The following is a 22998-nucleotide window of genomic DNA, read 5'->3' as shown; positions in this document are numbered from 1 at the left end:
GTATGTTTAGTGCATTTGAATGTTTGGTTACTGCTTTTGTTTATAATGTTAGCACTTTTGAAGATTTCTCACTTTTGATCCATGTGTTCGCGCATATGTTAAAAAGTTTAGCACTATTAATTGTTTTAACGCTTTTGACCCGTATGTTAGTGCATATATTAAAAAGACTAGCGCTTTTGTAAGATTTAGCACCTATGGTCAATAGAATAGCGCTTTTGTCTTTAAGAATAGCGCATTTGATTTAGATGAATTTGTTTGATTTTGTTCATTATAAAATTCAGTGAGATGATCTAATTTAGGCATTTTGATGTGCAAATGTGATAGATAGGTATTCAATTGATGTCTTGATTGATAGAAATTTTGATAATTTTGATTTATAGGATAAACGATTGATTGATTTGATTGGTAGGTTGATAGATTATCTCTAAGAGACCGATTCAGTTTTTGATGAAGAGTATAACAAAGTTTGATTGAACTCATTGATTGATAAAAAACCATGATTAATAGTTTTAGGTTTATTTCGATAGCCTTATTTGCTTTGTTGAAAAGATTGATCATTTGTTTGGTAGATTAATAGATTAGCGATCTCTTTGGATTTGATAGATAGATGATTGATAGAGATTAAATTCTCTTGTTAAACAGGAGAAACTCGATTTTCTCCAGTGTTGGGAGAAATTCCCGGCCATGCGCCATTTAGTACCAGATCTTACACAGGATGAGATTAGACATATAGATGCCTGCGGATTACACTATTTGTTATACATGCCTGATATTACCCATAATAGGGGATTGTTGACTACCTTAGCATAGAGATGGCATAGTGAGCATAACACTTTCCACCTACCCACTGATGAGATTAGTGTTACACTCGAGGATGTCTACAAGATTCTTCACATCTCCATGACTAGTGAGTTAGTCCAGTATGATTTTCAATATCTTGGAGGGACAGAGGCTTGCAGAGCTGTATTTGTTGATGAGAGAATTTCCAGAGGAGAGATCTGATGGGAGGATATGATCATGTACTACGAGACTCTCCCAGTTAATCTTGCAGGATTGATTGGCGGATCCATCTGTCCAGATAGGAGATCTCAAGGTTTCGTTGTTGGTTGGGGTGAGATTCTACAAAGCATGATACAACATTGAACTTGATATGAGTGGGGTGTTTGCATGCTTTCTCATTTGTATCATGATCTTCATCAAGCTATTTTCGATGATAGTGCTAGTCTGTCTACAGGATGCACACTTTTACAGATCTGGTGCTAGGAGTACATTGCTGTTACTCGGCCTATCCATCATAGAGTTCATGTTAATAGGGAGCCATATGTCTATTTATATGTAGGTATCCTTACTCAACATAAGAAGGGTAAGATGGATTATTGGTGTTGGGTTCTAGATTCATTGGATAACATCATTTGGAGACCCTATATCGATTGTGAGCCATAGATGGATGATGCACAAACATTACCATATATTTTGCAGAGTAGATATCTGATTAGTCGTACTCCATACATTGTTGAGCGACAGTTGATGAGTCATATTTTGAGACAGTTTGGTATCATTCAACACATGCCTACTAGTTTCGCCATATATGCATGGCGGTACAAGGATAGGCAAGATTGAGGACCTTCTTTGTCTTTTGAGATAGTGTGCACAAATTTTTTGGCTACTCCTAGGGTAGTTTATGATTTGAAATTACACATTTTAGATCCTGAGGTGACTGCGGATTATGCTCAGTACATGCTTGCACACCCTTTTCCTTATATTACTGATCCAACTGACCCTCCTCCCAGCTCAGGAGATGAGGAGGATGATTCAGATGATCCCATCATTAGGAGACAAATATAGAGATGAGATCTCAGAGTTGATCGAGAGGCTAGAAATGAGGGAGGCAGAGGCGATAGGAGACCCAGACAAAGAGGAGGTTGATTGAGAGTCCGTGGAGGACCTTTTGGACTGATTGGCAGGGTTGGGAGACCACTTCCCATGGGAGGGAGAGATGCAGGATGGATTGGGAGGGATACAAGCAGGATAGGTATGAGATCCGTGAGAGGATTACCCTCTACAAGAGGAGGTAGGAGCACTTATTGATATGTGGTGATTGATCAGCAAAGTACTGTACACTCAACACGTATCCTCGCTGGGGTCCGACTTTGTAATAAAAGCCTAAAAAGACCGACTTTGTTGATGAAAACCGACATTGTAATAAAAGCCTAAAAAGGTCGACTTTGTTTGTTGCCCTAAAAATGCATGTTATAAGTGGCTGGGATGCTTAAGGCATTGTAAGGTTGATGCACTATTTTTGCTAGATAATAAGAAAGATTGGACGACTGTGTATGGTGGACATAACCCATTTTGGGTGAACCACGTTAAATCTCTGTGTTATCTGTGTCTTGTTTTATTTCTTTATCTTTTATATTTAAATCTACATATAATTGTTAGTTCATATTTGCTTCAGATCTTCTTGAAACCCTAGCAATTGGTATCAGAGCGAGGTTTTCTATAAATTGGCAGGACTTTCAGATTTGAGTAGGAGCAATGGAGAATTCCAAATTCAAGGTCGAAAAGTTTAACGGTCAGAATTATCAGTTATGGAAAATACAGATGGAGGATTACTTGTATCAAAAGGATTTGTGGCGGCCGTTGGAAGGAAAGGCAAAGAAAGCGACCACAATGTCAGATGGAGAGTGGGACATTTTAGATAGAAAGGCATTGGGATCCATTCGATTGTGCCTTGTACCATCTGTAGCATTCAATATAACAGAAGCAAAAATGACTGTAGATTTGATGGCGACATTGGCTAAGTTGTATGAGAAACCCTCAGCTTCGAATAAGGTATTTCTTATGAAGCGTTTGTTTAATTTGAAAATGAGTGAGGGAGGATCTGTAGTGGAGAACTTAAATGAATTTAATACAATTACCAGTCAATTGTCTTTGGTAAAAATTACCTTTGAAGAAGAGGTTAGGGCTCTCTTGATTTTATGTTCTTTGCCAGAAAGCTGGAATAGCCTGGTTATGGCTGTAAGTAACTCTGTCTCTAGTAAAAATACTTTGGTATTTGATGATATTGTTGGTGTTATCCTAAGTGAGGAAATGTGAAGGAAAAGCACAGGTGAGACTCCAACATCATCAAGTAGTGTTTTGAATGTGAAGAACAAAGGAAGATCAAAGGAAAGATGAAAAGGCCCTTTGAATGAGAAGTCACAAGGGAAGTCAAAGAAAGGACGCTCTCAATCTGGAGGAAAGAAAGATTGCTGGTACTGCAGAAACCCTGGTCATCTAAAGAAAGACTATTGGTCTCAGAAAAACAAAGAAGGAGACAAAAATGAAAATGATAGTAAGGAAGCTAATATTGCAAGTAATACTTTACAAGATGCTTTAATCTTATGTTTGGATAATGTTAATGATTCCTGGGTAATAGTTTCTGGGGCTTCATTTCATGCTACACCCCATAGAAAATATTTTCTAGATTATGTTCAAGGTCATTTTGGACAGGTATATTTGGGTGATGATGAGCCTTGTCAAATTGTTGGAAAAAGAAAGATAAAGATCAAGTTGCAGAATGGAAATGACTGGTTTCTGTAGGAGGTAAGACATGTTCCTAATTTAAGAAGAAATTTAATTTCTGCAGGGCAACTAGGTAGTGAAGGTTGCATAGTTACCTTTTCAGGCAGTATCTGGAAGGTCAGTAAAGGATCATTAGTAGTAGCTAAAGGTGTGAAGGTAGGCACATTATATCTGTGTACTGGTAACACTTACTGTACCCTAGCTGCTACGGATAAAGTTACTGCAGGGACAACAACAATAGATGTTGCAAGAACATATTTGATAATGTGGCACCATAGGCTTGGGCACATGAGTGAGAAAGGGATGAAAATCCTTCACTCCAAAAATCTATTGCCAGAACTAAAGAAGGTTGATTTAGAGTTCTATGAAAACTGTGTTTATGGTAAATAGAAAAGACTCATATTTCTCAAGGTTGGGAAAGAGAAGAAGAGTGAGAAGTTAGAGCTTGTGCATTCAGATGTATGGAGAGCAACTCAGGTATCATCTCTTGGTGGCTCTTGTTATTATGTTATTTTTATTAATGACTCAACCAGAAAAAGATGGGTATATTTCCTAAAACAAAAACCAGATGTTTTTGAAACTTTTAAGAAATGGAAAGCTTTGGTTGAGAATGAGATAGGAAAAAAGTTGAAGTGTCTCAGATCGGATAATGGAGGTGAGTATTGTAGCAAAGCATTTGAAGATTACTACTCCTTAAATGGGATTCAAAAGCAGATGACAGTTCCAGGAACTCCATAGGAAAATGGTGTGTCAGAGAGAATGAATAGGACTATCATGGAACACACGAGGAGCGTGAGATTGCATGCTGGATTGCCCTTACATTTTTGGGCAGATGCTGTACATACTGCTATTTATTTGATAAATAGAGGACCTTCAACCCCTTTGGATGGTGGTATTCCAGAGGAGGCATGGACTGGTAAAAAGGTAAATTATTCTTTTCTAAAAACCTTTGGTTGTGAAGCTTTTGTCCATATTGATAAAGAAAACAGAACCAAGCTTGATGCTAAATCTTAGAAATGTACCTTCATTGGATATGAGATAGATGAATATGGCTATCGGTTATGGGATTTTTAAAATAAGAAAATAATTAGAAGTAGAGATGTTATATTCAATGAGAAGGTTATGTATAAAGAACAGATGTAGGAAAAGAAGCATGAACAAGACATACAAGAATATGTGGTGTTGGATGAGATTCCTAAAAATGAAATGCCACAGGTACCTGATGCTCAGCAACAACAGATTGTCCCACAAAATCCTACAAGTGTTAGACATTCTACGAGGTCAAGTAGACCCCCTGAAAGATTTTCTCCTTCTTTGTATTCCATTTTATTAACTAATTTTGATGAACCAGAAGAATATGAAGAAGCAATACAGGTGTATGCCAAACAACAGTGGGAGCTAGGCATGAAAGAGAAGATGGACTCTTTGATGAAAAATAAGACTTGGGACTTAGTCCCTTTTCCTACAGAAAAAAGAGCCTTGCCTAACAAATGGGTTTATCGGTTGAAGGAGGAGGAAGGAGGTCAGAAACGATATAAGGCCAGACTTGTGGTAAAAGGTTTTACACAGAAAAAGGGTATAGATTATGATGAAATATTTTCTCCAGTTGTAAAAATGACTTCAATTAGAACTGTACTTAGTCTTGTGGCTGCAAATGATTTACATCTTGAACAATTAGATGTCAAAACAACTTTTCTCCATGGAGATTTGGAGGAAGAAATTTACATGCTGCAACCACAGGGATATGAGGTGAAAGGTAAGGAGAACTTGGTATGCAGGTTGAAGAAAAGTTTGTATGGCCTAAAGCAAGCACCCCGACAATGGTATTTAAAATTTGATAGTTTCATGGCTGAAAACAGTTATCATAGATGTCATTCTGATCATTGTGTATATTTTAAGAGTTTGGATAATGGCAGTTATATTATCCTGTTGCTTTATGTTGATGACATGCTTGTTGCTGGGTCTAACATGCAACATATAAATGATCTTAAACAAAAATAAGCTAGGTCATTTTCTATGAAGGATTTGGGTGCAGCTAAGAAAATTCTCAGTATGAGGATTACACGGGACATGAAAAATAGAATCTTGAATTTTTCCCAAAGCGAATATATAAAGAAGGTGTTGAAAATATTTAACATGCATGATGCAAAAGCAGTTAGTACACCTTTGGCTAGTCATTTCAAATTGACTACGGAGATGTGCCCAAAGGCATAGGAAGAGGTAAACAAAATGTCTAACATCCTGTATTCATCAGCTGTTGGCAGTCTGATGTATGCAATGGTTTGCACAAGGCCAGATATTGCACATGCAGTGGGAGTTGTGAGCAGGTTTATGAGTAATCCGGGTATGGAACATTGGAATGCTGTGAAATGGATTCTTCGGTATTTGAAAGGAACTACTACGAAGGCATTATGTTTCAAAGGATCTAATGCTGCTCTAAGTGGATTCATTGACTCTGATCTGACATGTGATATTGATTCACGGAGGAGTACTACAGGGTTTGTTTTTACTATAGGGGGAACTGCAGTCAGTTGGATTTCTAGGCTACAAAAGGTTGTTGCACTTTCAACCACTGAAGCTGAGTATGTTGCTGCTATAGAAGCCAGTAAGGAGATGATTTGGTTACAATGTTTTTTGGAGGAATTGGGTAAGACATAGGAGGATCATCCACTATATACTGATAGCCTAAGTGCCATTCATCTTGCAAAGAACTTTGCTTTTCATTCAAGGACAAAGCACATTTAGCTCAGGTACCACTTCATCCGGACTGTTTTGGAGGAGGGTCAGTTACTACTTGAGAAGATTCACACAAGTGAGAATCCTACTGATATGTTCATGAAGGCAGTTCCACATGAGAAGATGATTTCTTCATCAGTTTTTGTTGGAGAGGGAGGTGGATATTAGGGGATTCAGGATCATGTTCCTTAGGAGGATGTGCCAGAGCAGGAGACCTTGTATAGTCTTAGAGCACAGATAGATCAACTTAGGGAATAGGTGCAAACACTTATGACAAAGAGAGACAAGGCTGTTAGGAGACAATAGGATACTCAGGGTCTTCTTGATCACATTCAATAGGTTGGATCTGGCACTCTCTCAGCCGATACTATTAGAGCACTATTTTGGGTTGGGAAGGAGACAACACACTGGCAATGATTATATGAGGATTTAGTCATAGAGAGCCAAAGAGAAGGTAGCTATCATACTATTGTGAGGATGGACACTAGCAGTGATGGAGTCATTGGACCTCCTCAGAGGAGTGGTGATCAGGGGAGACAACCATCTAGAGGATCTTCTCGCCCACAACCACAGAGATAGACTAAGTTAGGTGGTAGTGGTACATGACAACCTTGACTTGATTTATATTGATGATGCACTTGTATTTTATTATTGATCTGATATCATTGTATACTTGGACTATTTATTGTTTTATGATGATCTATATGCAGACATCGGCTCTATATGATGATCTTTGGTTTATTATGTATGTTACTCTATACAATGATCTATATGCATTGATTAAATGGATGATGTTATGATGATCTTTATGCAGTGATGAGATGGATGATGTTCTATATGATTTAATGATGATGAAATGAAAAATACAATTGATTTTTGATTTTTTTTCATGGATGCAAATGAAAATGATTACTAACTAAAATGATATGCTTTACTTAAATGATGCAAATGCAATGATCTACATGAGAATGAAAATGAATGAATTCTGATTTTCTATTTATTTTTTAATGTGTATGCATATAATAATTTAAAAATGCAAATGATCTACATTGAATGTTTTTGATTTTGATGATTTAAAAATGCAAATGGTGATTATGAAATGCAATTTATGGATGCTTATATGTAATGCTTATAATTATAAATGAATCTAAGTGCAAAGATGTAACTAAATGACTTAAATGGATTGCACTTAATGAAATGCAAACTAATGCAATGCAAATGAAAAATGCCAACCTAATGAAATGAATGATAATAATTTAAATGATTCTAAACATAAATGAACCTACAATGATGAAATGCAAATTATTTTTGTTTGTCCAAGTATACTCAATCTTTATTTATGACCGTTGATCTCTGAATGGAATGAAATGCTTATAATGCAACTAACAATGAATGCTTATAATGCAGATGAATAATGAGCTAATCTAAAATGATCTAACTAAAATGATACTTCCATTCTTTATATGTTGTCTTATAATAGTGCTTGATTTCATCATTGAGATTTAAAAATGTTGTAAGAGAATACAAGCAACTTGACATAATGATTCAAGCTGACCTGAGCATTTCTTGCATGGATTTTGATATAGTAAGTTTATACAAGCAACTTAATATGATGAATCAAGCTGATTTGAGTATTTCTTGCAGAACAGACAAGGATTATCCCCTTTCATGCATGACTCAGAAAGTCCTCCTTGATATTTTGCCGATCATATCCTTAGACAAGTACATACCTTAATAAGAGATAAACTAAAGACAACAAACACATAAAATAATCATGCCCCATCATAGCTTCTCTAGTCTTGGACTTCCTTGAGTCACATAGAGTACATGATTAGCAATAAAATCAAGATATAAACACTGAATCTTGTATGTCATTCACATGTTCTCATGGTCATTAACTGATATAATCATATTAATGAATGATCATTGATAATCTTTTATTACTTGCTGGTTGATTGCTTATTTTTTGAGTTTCACGATCTGGTTGTTACAAAATGCCTTGATCTTTGTTGCTTTGTTGCTCGTTATCTGTTTCAAAATCTTAGATGTTTTTGGTTTTTCTAAGTTTTCCAAATGTTTTGGATTTTCAATTATTTAAAAGATCACCTTAGCAAAAAGGAATTAGGATTTTGCCCCCAGCAGAAACAAACTTTATTATGGATGTATGAATTGATCAAAATCCAAACCATGGCGGGATATAATGCAGATTAATTGATAAAATCCAAGACAGTGACTACACTATGTATGTCAAAGATTGAATGAAAAATATTAAATGGATGAGCTAGAACAGATGTGATAGGATGGATAGATGCGATAGATTGGATAGATGCGCGAAGCGATCTCATAGATGGAAGAGCTCACTTTTAGATAGCGCCTGTTTACCAGGTTTTTACCATCTAAGTTTATTGCAATTTTTTCCATATTTTGATTTTTGATTTTTTTCCTTGTTTTATGCTTTTTAGGGTTTTTCTGCTTTTCTAATTTTTACTGATTTCTTCTGGACTTTATATGTTTTTTACTAATTTCTTCAAGACTTTATATGTTTTTTACTGATTTTTTCAGGACTTTATATCTCAAGCATAGAATTTCTTGAGATGGATGGAATTGATAGGTTCATCAATTCAATCACCTTCAGGGGTAGATAACTTGTATGCTCTTGAGCCATATTCTGCTACTATAACAAAAGGACCTAACCAGTTTGGTTCAAATTTTCCCTTCTTTTATCAGTCTTGCTGATTTCTCGGATTCTCCCTTAGAACTATATCTCCAATCTGAAAAATGTGTGGTTTGACTCCATGATTATAACTTCTCATCATTATTTGTTGATATTCCTTCAAATGATCTGTTACATTTTGGCGATGTTCTTGAATCAGATCAAGTTCTTGAAGTCTAGAGACTCGTTCATCTTCTTCTTCTGGTATAATACCTTTCAAGGAAACTCATAGAGAATGTATCTCTACTTCTACTAGTAATATGACTTCTGATCCATAGACTAAACAATATGGAGCTACCCCCGTTGGTGTGCGAATCCTGGTTTGGTATGCCCAATGAGAAGGATTTAGCTGAATGTCCTAGTCTTTACCAGCTTCATTGACTATTTTCTTCAGGATTTTCAAGATTATTTTGTTTGATGCCCCAGCTTGACCATTTCCCTGTGGATAATATAGTGTAGAAAACCTATGTTGGATATGGAATCGCTCACATAGTTACTTCAGATATTGATTCTTAAATGGTCATCCGTTATTAGTGATAATGGTCATAGGGACTCCACAGAGACAAATTATATAATTCAAGATGAATGATGATGTTTGTTTTCCTGTCACTTTCGTCAAAGGTATTGCTTCTATCCATCTAGTGAAATAATCAGTAGCAGTCAGAATGAACTTATGTCCATTAGATGATGAAGGGTTTATCTCACCTACAAATCAAGACCCCATTGGGAGAATGGTTATGATCCTACCATAGGATGCAATTCTTGTGTTGGTGAGTGGATGAGATTCCCATGGATCTGACATTGTTTGCATTTCTTGGCATATGTGAATGAATCTCTCTCCATAGTAGGCCAATAGTAACCCCTGCAAATAAGTTTCTTAGCCAGTGTTAATCCACTTGAGTGTGTGCCACGAATACCTACGTGGACTTCATTAAGAACTTTCTCAGATTCCTCTCATTCAAGAAATCTCAGCAGAGTGCTATCTAGACCTCACCTATATAAGGTATCATCAATAATAGTATAGCGGGATGACGGATGGATAAATCTCTTCTCTGATTGCGGGATAGGTTAGGAGGAAGGATATTCTCTTTTAAGTATTGATAAGTTTGGTTGTATAAGGATTGATCGGTTCCAGATATATCAAAAATCATGTGAGTATGCTGGGATTCAATGGTAGGATTCAAGATATCTTCCATGAGGAATTCATAACATTGTTGATTCTCCTGATTCTACAAAAGAGATTCTATTGTAGCCATAGCATCTACTGCTTTATTCTCATTTCTTGGGATATGAGTGAATGATACTTCTTCAAAATGCTCTTTAAACTCTTCTACCAACTGTTTGTAGGTCATGAGCTTGTCATCCTTAGTTTGATAATCATTGTTTATTTGGTTGATTATAAGCTGTGAATCACCATAAACATATAATTCCTTAATGTTTCATTCAATAGCCATTTTGAGCCTAATAGTCAATGCTTCATATTCTGCAATATTGTTTGTGCATCGAAACCGTAGTCTATATGATTTTGGAATTGTATGTCCCTGAGGTGTGATGAACAAAATTCCAGTGCGTGATCCATATTGTGTATAGGAACCATCAAAGTACAACTCCCAAAACTTTGTGCTTATTGTCAAAATGTTAGCATCAGGAAATTCAATGTGCATAGGTATGTCATCTTGTAAGGGTGTTTCAGCTAATTGATCAATAATGACCTGTCCCTTGATAGCTTTTTGATCGACATATTCTATATCAAACTCACTTAGTACCATAACCCATTTTGCTAGCCTGCCTGTCAAAGTTTACTTGTTCAACAAATACTTTAGTGGATCTATTTTTGCTATCAGTTTCACATAATGAGTCAACATATAATGCCGCAGTTTTTGAGTTGCGAATGTAATTGCTAGGCATGTCTTCTTTACTGATGTATAGTTCAATTCATAGCCTACAAGTGTTCAACTGATGTAATATACTTTTCTTTCTTTACCTTCTTCATCATGCTATGCTAAAAGAGCTCCTAATGATATATTTGTCACTAAGATGTAAAGCAACAATGGTTTTCCTTTGATTGGTGATACAAGTATTGGAGGATTCATTAAATATTCTTTAATTTGTATAAAAGCTTCTTCGTACTTTTGATCCCATTTGAATGGAACATTCTTGTGTAAAAGATGAGTGAATGGATGACATATATCTGTTAATTGAGAGACAAATCTTCTGATTGATTGCAATCTTCCTTCTAGAGAATGTAATTGACTTATGTTTTTAGGCGACTCCATTTCCATGATAGCTTTGACCTTTTTTGGATCTACTTCAATTCCACGAGCTGATATAATGTACCCAAGAAGTTTTCTAGAGGTTACTCCTAATGCACATTTCTTTGGATTCAATATTAACTGATATTGTTCAAGCCTATCAAAGATCTTTCCCAAGATGTTCAAATGTTCTTTCCTTGTATGGGATTTTGTAAGTATATCATCTAGATAATCTTCCATAAATGTATGCATCATATCATGGAAAATTGTTGTCATGGCTCTTTGATAAGTTGCTCCTGCATTCTTAAGCCCAAATGGCATAACATTCCAGCAATAAGTACCCCATGCACAGGTGAATGCATATCATTATATTGGTCTGATGGTCGATCTTTGTATTGTGTACTATAATTTTGTAATTGGGTGTTGAGGGTTTATCCGACCTTGTTCTCAAGGTTGATGAACTATATAAATAGGTGGTATAGTCATGTAATTTATGTATTGAGGTTGTGTCTGCATTATCAGAGAGTGGTGTATGTGAAAACAAGGGATTCATCTTTCAGTGTGGAGTATTAAGAAGAGATTGGTGTAGAGCAGAAAAATGTGCTTAACCCAAATTGTCATCAGACATTAGAAGATGCTATTATTGCAGTTCATTTCTTTCAGATTGTAGTTCGAATCTTGTTGTGAGTTAGTGAGACTTCCCTGAGGGTTGCAACCTTATGGGTTATTGTATCTTAAGCTGTAAGCTCTAGGCAGTGTGCCTAAATGCTGGTGCATTCCCCATTGCAATATTTCCACATACTACTTCGGAGTATCATCTTATTGTGGGTAGGTTCCCACTGTGGTTTTTCTCTTAACCAGGTTTTCCACGTCAAAATCTTGGTGTTTTGTGTTGTCCTTATCTTTGTTGTTGCTGCAGTTTATCAGATTTGTATTTGTGGTTGAGTTTGTTGATTTGGTGAAAAATGATTCACCCCCCTCTCAGTTTTCCTTCATTTTTGTTGCCAACAATTGGTCCTTAGTTGCACAAGTTGAATATATGTTTGTAGTAATCTTCCTATATTTGACACCATTAGTGCTTGGTAAATAAATTGGCCTTAGGGATTTGGGACATATAGCCTAGAACACCAATAAATTAGTGTTGTTGTCAATGATCAGTTTAAAATTAGAATTCAATTTGACTATTTAGGATAATTAGTAAATATGATGCAATTAGGAACTTTGGTCCGTGGTTGAAAATTTTAATCTTGTTGATATAAAGATTACTCTCTCATAATTTTGGAACTGGGCAACTCTATCAAGGAAAGAATCATAATTTAATCATGAGATGGAAAGTAGTCAATTATCCAAAAGTCAATAATTATTAGATGTAATTGGTAAGATGTGATAAGACAACAAGAAAAATGGAAAGAAAATAATCTAGGTATGTCTCCTTCATGTAACCCTCAGAATAGTAGCAAAGTGGTTACTTAAAATAGAAAAGAGGTATTAAGAGATTATGACCTATATACATTAGATGGCTCAACTGATAATAGAACTAGGACTAGTACAAGAACCCTTGGGCATAATTATGGTAAAAAAATGAAAAAATAAGAAATGAAAAAATGGATCAAGGTCTATGTATAGAAAGTATAGACATAAATTTACCTTTATCCACACTCCCTAGAAATATAGCTAGAAATCAACACAATATTTTTACCTCTTCCTCTCGGAAAATCAGGAATAAGGTAGAACTATATTGCAAGATGTTGATCTAGGTATTCAATCAAAGATCTAATTGTAGGGAAATACAATTAGATCAACACATAGTGTAATGCCCTTCCAGTTTGCAGTTTGTAGAGGTGTTGATCTTGACATGGTTAGACTATGTAACTAGGGATATATAGGTTGTGGTTGTGTTTTGGCTCATGAGTGCAAAATCTATGTTTTGATTTAGTTTGTATATGGTGCCTTTATGACTCATGGTGTGTATGGACCACATACATGTTTGAGATCATGATCCTTCAACACGTCGATCATTGATGCTTTTGGATTGAGATGCATGCCTTTTATTGTGCCAAGTTCCTTGTGAGGACTTGATATATTATTTTGTGATGATATTTCATATGATGTGCATGGGATAGTGTTATACTTTATTTTATAATACTTCAATTTAATATGTTTGATATATTGGTTACTTGTGGATTAAATGTGGTTACAACTTCTAATGTTTAGAGACATTAATATTCTTATTTAAATAAAATGATAAATTATTTTAAATTAACTAGATGAAATGAAATTATATATGTGATATTTGACCATGTTGGGTGATCTTTATGATGCTTCAACTATTATATACATGCACAAGTACACTTGACATTTGTGGAGTGGTTATAGGTATAGGCTATTGACTCCACTTATCTCCACAGATTTGAGCATACTCCAATGATGGCTATATGGGGGATGTCACTTTGGCCGTAACTATTTATACCTCACATGTTGTACTCAATTCACATAAGATTTCTCGTATTGTAACTAGTATTAAACCCCAGAAATCATGATTGATAATGCTATGAAAGTCCTAACTACTAATTGTTAGACTTTTAAAGAGTGTTTTGAGTATTTATGTTAATTTACATTTTTTCATAAAATTCAGTGTAGAAATAGGTTTTGTGATTTTAAATGGTTATTTGATGTGTGAAAATCAAAATATGGCTTTTGTATATTCATATTTAAGTATTTTGCATTAATAGTGTAAAATACATGCATTTAAAAATTAAAAAATATTTAATTAATTATTTTCAAAAAGAAAAAGTGAGTTGGGTTTTAACAAGGAGAAAATGGGTCCATTTCTTTACTTGTCCTTTTTTAAAGAAATTGTATGCAATAATACCCTCTATTTTCTTGGAATTTGAATTATGGTTTGTGAAGGCATTTGAGCTCTCCCCTTGTGTTTTTGAAGAGCTTGAGGATTGTAATTTTAGGCAGGAACTTCATTCTTCCTCTATTCTTTTCCATTTTTGTTTCTATTTGTTTGAAAAAGGATTAATACATTAGGAAAGTATTTCCCTTTCCTAAAGTTTTGTATTCTATAGTTAAATTAATTTATTTGTGAAAGTTTTCATAATATGTGATTACTAAGCTCAATTTTCATAGAATGTTGAAAATGTGAATTTTATGGTGAAAATGGGGTGTTGGGCATTTTTAAACTAAAAGGGTCTTCTTGAAATTTGAATTTACAACTTCAAATTTTTGATGAATTTTGAAGGTATTTGATGGAGTTTGAAGAAACTTTATGGTTTTTGAGTTTTTGAGGAAAATAGAAAAACTAGAATTTGATGAAAAAAATGATGGATTATTATATGGAGGCATAGACATGGATTGTAAAATGCGAAATTGGATTCGTTTGGATTGTGTCTTTGGTGATTATAGTGAATTGAGAAAATTGTCAATATGGTGTGAAAACTTGTGAAATTATTTTGTTTAATTTTGATTTTGCATTCATTGGTGAACACGATGATCCTAGGGGTAAGTATTAGAGTTAATGATTAATAATGAACCAAGATAATGTGTGTCCCTCTGATGTCTTGAGTGCTCGTAAAGACTAAGGATGACTTAGGGAAGACCTGGCCATTTGTGGGGCATTGATACAGTAAGATCAAGTCTCTTCATCTATTAGAAAGGATTACTTGGTTATGCATGAGCCATCCCTTAAAGCTATGCAATGACACTCCCCTCTCTTTTTCTTTATCATCTAACCCTTGAATAGTTGAGTAGAACCTAAAAGATGATTATGCCTTTCTTGTGGGTGTTTACTTATTGATTTTATGAGGATTATTGATTTTTATGAGGATTCCATGGGTTCTTGGTTGGATTTTGTGATATCCCTCATGCTTGGATGTTGTATATTTTTACACTTTGATGTTATGTATTATTCATGTTCAGATGAGTGTTTGCACATCTCCTCATGTGTCTTGCATGTTTGAGTGTCTTTGGCCTTTGTGACAATCTCCTAGCATAGAGGGAATGGATTGCTTGATTCCACATGATTGGGTGGCATGTATACTATTGTCGGTCTCTAAAGGATAGTAGACCTAGATTTCTTAGTGGATCCACTCCTCATGGTTTTACTTATGCTTTCCAGTTTTTTTAGTTAAATTTAACTGTATATTGAAAGGACATTTGAGTCCTCATGCAATGTAATGTAATTCATTTAGCCTCTCACCAAGATGTATGTAATTGGATAGATTATATGTATTTTTGATGCAGTCAATGTAGGGATATCCAATGAATGACAAAAAATCCTTGCAGCCTAACCCAAAAACCATTGAAGATATACTGGTAACCAGTAACACAATGCCAGAAATAGTAGAATGAACATCTGGTAATAATATAGAATACATAACCGGTAAATAATATGAACAATTCTTATTACAGTCTGAAGAATTACACATGCCACATGCTGGTGATAAACCTAGAGGATCCGGTTAATACTGAGAGGGGGGGGGGTGAATCGATATTAACAAAAATTGAAAATTTCAACACCAAAATAGACTTATCTTAGATCTAAAAACATTCAACACTTAAACCAAATCTTCATAACAAATTTCCTTATCAGATCTAGATAATCATTTTCTCTTATGCAAACTTATTAATCAGATCAACCATCAATTCAATATAAGATCAACAAACACAGTTACCAACTTATTAACTGATCAAAATGCTTCATCAATTATATAATCATCAATACCGGTAACTGCTTTAAGATCTTTGATAAAAAACCATAAAATGTCTTTACCGGTTATAAAAAATTAAACATGAACATCACAAAAAAAGCATACCAGACATGAACACCATGTTTTTCACGTGGAAACCAAAATAGGGAAAAACCATAGTGGGAATTGGTACCCACAAATATTTTGCACTCTTTTGGAATGTGCCCTGTTAGGAGCCAAGCCCAGTTAGAAGCTTACAATGATGCCCTATTGGGAGCAGACCTTGTTAGGAGTCACCCGGTTAAGGGATTTACCTCAGCCCTATTAGAAGCTTTGATCTATTAGGATCAACCTCGCAAGAGGATTTAGAACTCAAATATTGAGTCACCCTATTAGGGGATTTTACAATGTGAGGCCTGTTAGGACCTACCCGGTTAAGGGATTTTAGCTGCTGTAATTGTTAGAGAATAACAGTGATGATCTGTGTATATCACTCTACTGCTTGCTTTATTAGATCCAATTAAGTTCTAAGTCTGCATCTCATTGGTAGTTCTTCTCACACACACTGGTTCGGCTTCTCACTCTTCTCAAAATCACCGACACTCCAAAACATCAACCTTGCCAACATAAATAACTTTTACAACTAGGTCGATATCAAAACCCTAAGACTTACTACATAGATCATCACATGTCTTTACAATTCATTACAAATCATCATAGGGATCATTACAATCAATTAAAAATCAATATTGGTCATTGAATGATCATAAATCGTTACAACAAGTCGATCTGGTACAAAGTCAAACCCTTAGCACATTCTGCTAAGTTCTTTGCACATTCCCAAGAAATTCGTTCTCCAAACATGCCAAAACATCTTTCAAACTCATCACGCAGTTTGTGCTACATTATCATCAACACGTGAACTTGATGTAGATCACCACTAAAATAAAATCATTTTCGGTTAAGAGAATTCTTTACCGGTCCTTAAACCCTTCTTAAACCTTGGCAAGACTTCATCAGAAATTCAAAACATGCTTTTCAATAACCATCATAGGATGCGGTTCTGGTTACATACTCAAATCCATCATAAAAGTTTATGTATCAAACCACAAGTCACCGAACATCGCCAATCACCTGATTCCATCAAAACTTATCTGCTTTATCAGTTAAGCTCCTAATTCATAGTCTTGCTGGTAAACTTTGTCAAACTGTCAAACTCTTACTCTGGTAGACCAAATCACTTAGCCAACAATCAATCACCAAAAACCATCTGGAAACATCATTAAACATCAGTTGAACCTGGTTGCCATCAATGACAATATAAATAATTGATCATGTCATCTTCCTCTATCGGTACAGTCATCCACCATCATCTCATCTTCATCAGCTATTCCAAACATGCCAACAATATCCCCCTTTGGCATTGATGGCAACACTAAATATCAATATACTCAACTCATACTATTTCACTTTGTTGTGGACCTTCTCTGCAACTCTTCTCTTCTCTGCTGCATCTCATCTACCAGTTACACTATATATACTCTAACTAATCATGTTGGCATTTTGGCACTAAGTTGTCATTAATGTCAACCAGTGGAGATTGAGCATGGAGGATGGTTGCTTGTTTATGATGAAGAGGCAGAATGTTAAGATGTGCAACCGGTACAGGATGCTATACTAGTCAATAGAAGAAGAACACTCTACTGGCAAAGGGTTTTACCGGTAAGTGTTTGCCAGACCAACTGCGTGTTGGTAGGCTGTGTCTTGATTGGTGTGATGCCATGTGAAGCTGAGGTGGAAAGTAGGGTGTGGTTGGTGAAGCTTCATCGACAAGGTCGATGAAACAGATATTCATCATTAATAAAGGAACTGAAAATCAAGGGATTGCATTAGACTGATTGCGGCTCGAGGAAGAAGGAATGGCAAAGGAAGATTAGGGGAGTAGTTTGCACCTAGATCAAAGCAAGAAGATCGGATTGAAAGAATACCTCGAGAAGGAAACAATAGAGGTATTAATAGCAGTTTGATAGATGTAGATTGATATAATGGATTGTGTTTCCCTTATCTGGAAAACGTGTCTTAAAAGGCACAAAAATGATGGAGATGAATAAATGGACATCAAGGTAATCAGATCGTGCAGGAATGGATTGGATTTGGTTTGCCTCATAGATAGTGAGGAACCCTAACCATCAAAACTTTGAATTGCATTTTGGCAGGAAATCATCTGATAAGAAATGAGAGCTATGGACAGAAAAATGTTGTTGATGCTGTGAAGATTGTTGAGGGGAGAGTAGTGTGAGTGAGCAAGAAAACCGGTGAGAGGATTCTACCGATAGTATCATAGTCTGGCAATTGAGCTCAACCGGTAAGGTGTGGCAGAGAAGGCAACATCCTAGTGTGATACAGTTTGTTGAGAGACTGTGTGTGAAAGGGAGAGAAAGATAGCAAAGAGTTAATTGATTCAAGAGTTGCATAATTTATTTGCAGCAAGAAGCCTTAACTATAATCAAATAGTATTTAATTATACATTGCCAAGTTGAAGCTTGGTGTAGGGTTTGGTGCTCCTTGGGTTGGTGCCCAAAATATTTGTAAATCTATGTTTTACCCATGAGACTGGATTGGAGTAGTAGTCTCTAGCAGCTCTTCTCACCGAGGTTTTTCCCATATTGGGTTTTCCTCATAAATCTGGTGTTGTGAGTTTCTTGTGTGCGAATGATCTCTTAGTTTTCTCTCTTGTGCATAGTTGGTATGACTATTTAGTGGTTAAGTAAATAACTAATTGTCTGAAGGTTAGACCAAGAAGAAGAAAGGTATAAGAACCACTGATTCACCCCCCCCTCTCAGTGGCATTCTATATTCAACAGTTGGTATCAGAGCCAAGTTCCCAGTTATCTTTAAACTTTGGGTAGATTCTAGACTTTGAGCATAATGGAAAGGAGTGAGTCTGCTTCCTCAAAAGCCCCCTTGTTTGATGGATCCAACTATGCCTTCTAGAGTAGAAGAATGGAGACCTATATTTTATCTCTTGGTTTTGATGTGTGGATGTCGGTCAGGAATGGGTATGCCATTCCCAATACTCCTCCCACTGATCCGGATGCAAAAAGGGAGTATGAGAATAATGCAAAGGAAAAACATGCCATCTTGAGTGGACTATCTGACAATGAATTTGTCAAAGTCATGCACTGTGTTTCAACAAAGGAGACATGGGACAAATTGCAGAGGTTGTTTGAGGGAGATGCAAAGGTCAAGGAAGCCAAGCTGTAAACTCTAAGGAGCCAACTTGAAAGCATCAAAATGAAAGATGATGAAAAAATTGCAGACTACCTTCACAGATTTGATGAAACTGTGAATACTATTAGAGGACTTGGTGAAGAGATTGCAAATGAAATTCTTGTCAAAAAGATACTTAGATCTCTCACTCCCAAATATGATACTAAGGTGTCAACCATAAAAGAAGCCAAGGATCTGAAGACTTTTACTTTGGATGAACTATTTAGTTCCCTGATAGCCTATGAGATGAGAACAATAGGTGAGACTTCCTCAAGAAAAGAAGCTGCTTTCAACACCACAAAAAAGGGGAAAGAAGATGTTACTCATAAAGAATCCAGTGAAGACTCTGATACTGAAGTAGAAAAATTTGTCAGGAAGCTCAAAAGAGGATCAGGCCGGTACAAAGGAAAGCTACCACTTAAGTGCTTCAACTGTGGGAAGGTAGGACACTTCACTGCAAGCTATCTTCACAAAGAAACCAGTGGAGATGAGTCAAGAGAGTTCAGAAGATCTACTGGCAAAGACAGAGAAAGGAATGACTACCGACGGGGAAGAAGAGACTACCAGAACCAAAATAGCTTATATGCCATTAAGGATGACACAACAGATGACAAAGATGCATCAGAAGATGATGACCATGAGAACCACAGAAAAGTAAATCTTTTCATGGCACTTGATAGACCTGCTGTTGAATATGAGGAAGAAGAGGATGTTGAGGCTGAAGTGGATTTGGAGAGTGAACTTATTAGTGCACTTGAAGAATTAAGTAAAACAAGAAGAGAACTCAAGAGAGTTAAGCTTGTTGCAGTAGATGAACAAGATCTATTGAAGCAGTCTCTGGAAGAGTCTGGTCAAATCATATCTGACTTGAACATATAGCTAGAAGAAACTACGAGGATCGGTGAAGCTACAACCCTTGATTTGACAAAGAAAGAAAAGGGGCATCAAGAGATGGAAGTAGAAATAATAAAGCTCAGAAAGGAGCTTGAAGAAAACAAGGAAGAAATGAAAATAAGAAGCAAGTATGAAGGCAACACTGAGGCTTTGGATAAGATGTTAAGCAAACAAAAGCAATCCAAAGACACAGGTGGCTTAGGCTTTGAAGTTGGTCAAGGTTCAACCCACAAAGGTAAATCCGACAAAGAGATAATGTTCACTTCTTCAATTGAAGGTGAAGAAAAGAAGACATTCACTGTAGGTAAGGAAACCGACAAAAAGACATATGTAGATGCTGTTGGAAATCGATATCCAAACTGGTATACAAAAATGAACCGGAGGTCACATTTCATGCACAAATTTGTAGATCCAAGGAGGAATGCCATAATTGACCGAGAAGGATTCACTAGATTCAACAACATGAATGGAAGACCCCCAATGAGGCAATTCCATTCAGGACCAAGGCAACTCGACTGATATGTATCAAATTTTCATGGTTATTGTTACTGGTGTAATAAATTTGGGCACATAATAGCTGACTATAGGTTAAACAATAAGCCTTCTATGAATTATGAAATTAGAAATTCATTTAATGCACTCCGAGATATGAATGTTGTTTTCTATCAGTGTAATGGATATGGACATAAGAATTTTGATTGTAGGAAGAACCAACCGATATCCTACAATAGCTTTAAGGATGCTCTTTTTATTGAAAACATAAAATGCTATAACTGTCAAGAATTTGGACACATAGCTAAATTATCCAAAAACAAGAAGATCAAGCAAGTGAAGGAAAATCCCGATTAGAGACCAGTATCTGAACTTGAACAGAATACAACAGCTGACAAGAAGAAGGAAATCAAACTGGTTTGGGTTGAGAAAGAAAAGGAAAAGGCAGAATCAAGTCTCATAGTGTAGACTACCTTGCATGTTGAAAGGAAAAATCTATGGGTGGTAGATAGTGGTTGCTCAAACCATACGACTGGTGACAAAAGAAAATTCATTAAACTTGAAGATTGGAATGATGGATCGGTAAGGTTTGGAGATAATTCCTCCATCAAAATAAAGGGAAAAAGAACACTAAGAATTGATGGAAAACTAAATGCACATGATGTATATTATGTGGAAGGCCTCAAACATAATCTATTGAGTGTGAGTCAGATGTGTGACAAAGGTTACAAATTCACCTTTGACTCAACTAGTTGTCAGATAAAGAATGACAGTACCGCTAAAGTTGTGGTAGAAGGAAAGAGAACTGATGGAAATGTTTATAATCTGAAGGAATGCTATGAGTCCTAATGTATGTTAGGACAAGTAGATGAAAGTTGGTTGTGGCATAGAAGATTAGGCCACATAAATTTGGATAACTTAGTTGCAGCAAGTAAAAATGGACGTGTGAGGAATATTCCACCCATCATCAAGCCGGTAAACACATTTTTTGATGAATATGTAAAAGGCAAGAAAACAAGAGTAAGTTTCAGGATAAAGGAGCACAACACCTCAAAGCCACTTGAAATTGTGCATACAGATCTGTGTGGTCCAACTAGAACAAGAGCACTTGTTGGTGAAAGATACTTTATGCTCTTCATTGATGACTACTCAAGGATGACATGGGTCACCTTTCTCCAAGATAAATCACAAGAATTTGAAAGATTCAAGATCTTTTGGAAGATGGTGGAAAAGGAAAGTGGGTACAAATTAAAATGTCTAAGATCAGACAGGGGTGGAGAGTTCAAATCAAATGAATTTGAAGATTATTGTGAAAAAAATGGAATTAGAAGGCAATACTCTACTCCTAGAACACCACAACAAAATGGTGTGGTAGAAAGGAAGAACATGATAGTCAAGGAGATGGCCAGAACTATGTTGAATGAGGCCAGTATGCTGGATACCTATTGGAAGAAGCTGTTCATACTGCTGCATACACTTTGAACCGGGTTCAGTGAAGAACAAACAACAAGATGACACCTTAGCCATTAGTCAAATATTTCAAAGTTTTTGGAAGCAAGTGCTTCATTAAGAAATATATGGATGGTTTGGGAAGCTTTGACTCTAGAAGTGATGAAGGGATCTTCCTTGGTTACTCATCTAACAACAAAACCTACAAATACTACAATAAAAGACTAAGAAGAATTGTTGAAAGTGTGCATGTAAGAGTTATGAGGATATGCACAAAGGATGTCAACCACACATTAACCAGTATGATGATTCTAATGATGAAAATAATGAAGTTTAGTTTGACATTGAACCAGAGGCAGCACCTCAGAAGGTTCCCAACCGGTATGTACAGGTGAATCATCTAGAAGAGCAAATTCTGGGAATTAAGAGTGATGCTGTGCAGACTAGAAGAAGACTTGCCCGAAATGATGAACAAGTCAACCTATGCCTCATGAATGAATTTGAACCCAAAACTTTCATTGAGGCTAGCAAGAGACAAGAATGGATGGATGCCATGGAAGAAGTAATGCACCGGATTGAGAAGAACAAGACTTGGGAATTAGTCCCTAGACCGGAAGACAAGAACATCATTGGCACAAAGTGGGTCTATTAGAACAAAATGAATGAAGAAGGTAAGGTTGTGAGGCATAAAGCTAGACTAGTGTGCAAATGATACTCTCAGTTAGAAGGGATTGACTTTGAAGAAACATTTGCACCGGTGGCTAGATTAGAAGCAATTAGGATGTTTCTAGCTTACTCCACCTACATGGGCTACAAAGTATACCAAATGGATGTAAAATCATCTTTTCTAAATGGAAATTAAGAAGAAGAAGTATACATGGAGCAACTAGAAGTATTTCTATTGCATGATGATGAGACATTTGTATGTCGATTA

The sequence above is a fragment of the Cryptomeria japonica genome, chromosome 2, assembly GCF_030272615.1.
Source record: "Cryptomeria japonica chromosome 2, Sugi_1.0, whole genome shotgun sequence".
In the NCBI taxonomy this organism is placed as follows: Eukaryota; Viridiplantae; Streptophyta; class Pinopsida; order Cupressales; family Cupressaceae; genus Cryptomeria; species Cryptomeria japonica.
This window is presented reverse-complemented; position numbering follows the sequence as displayed.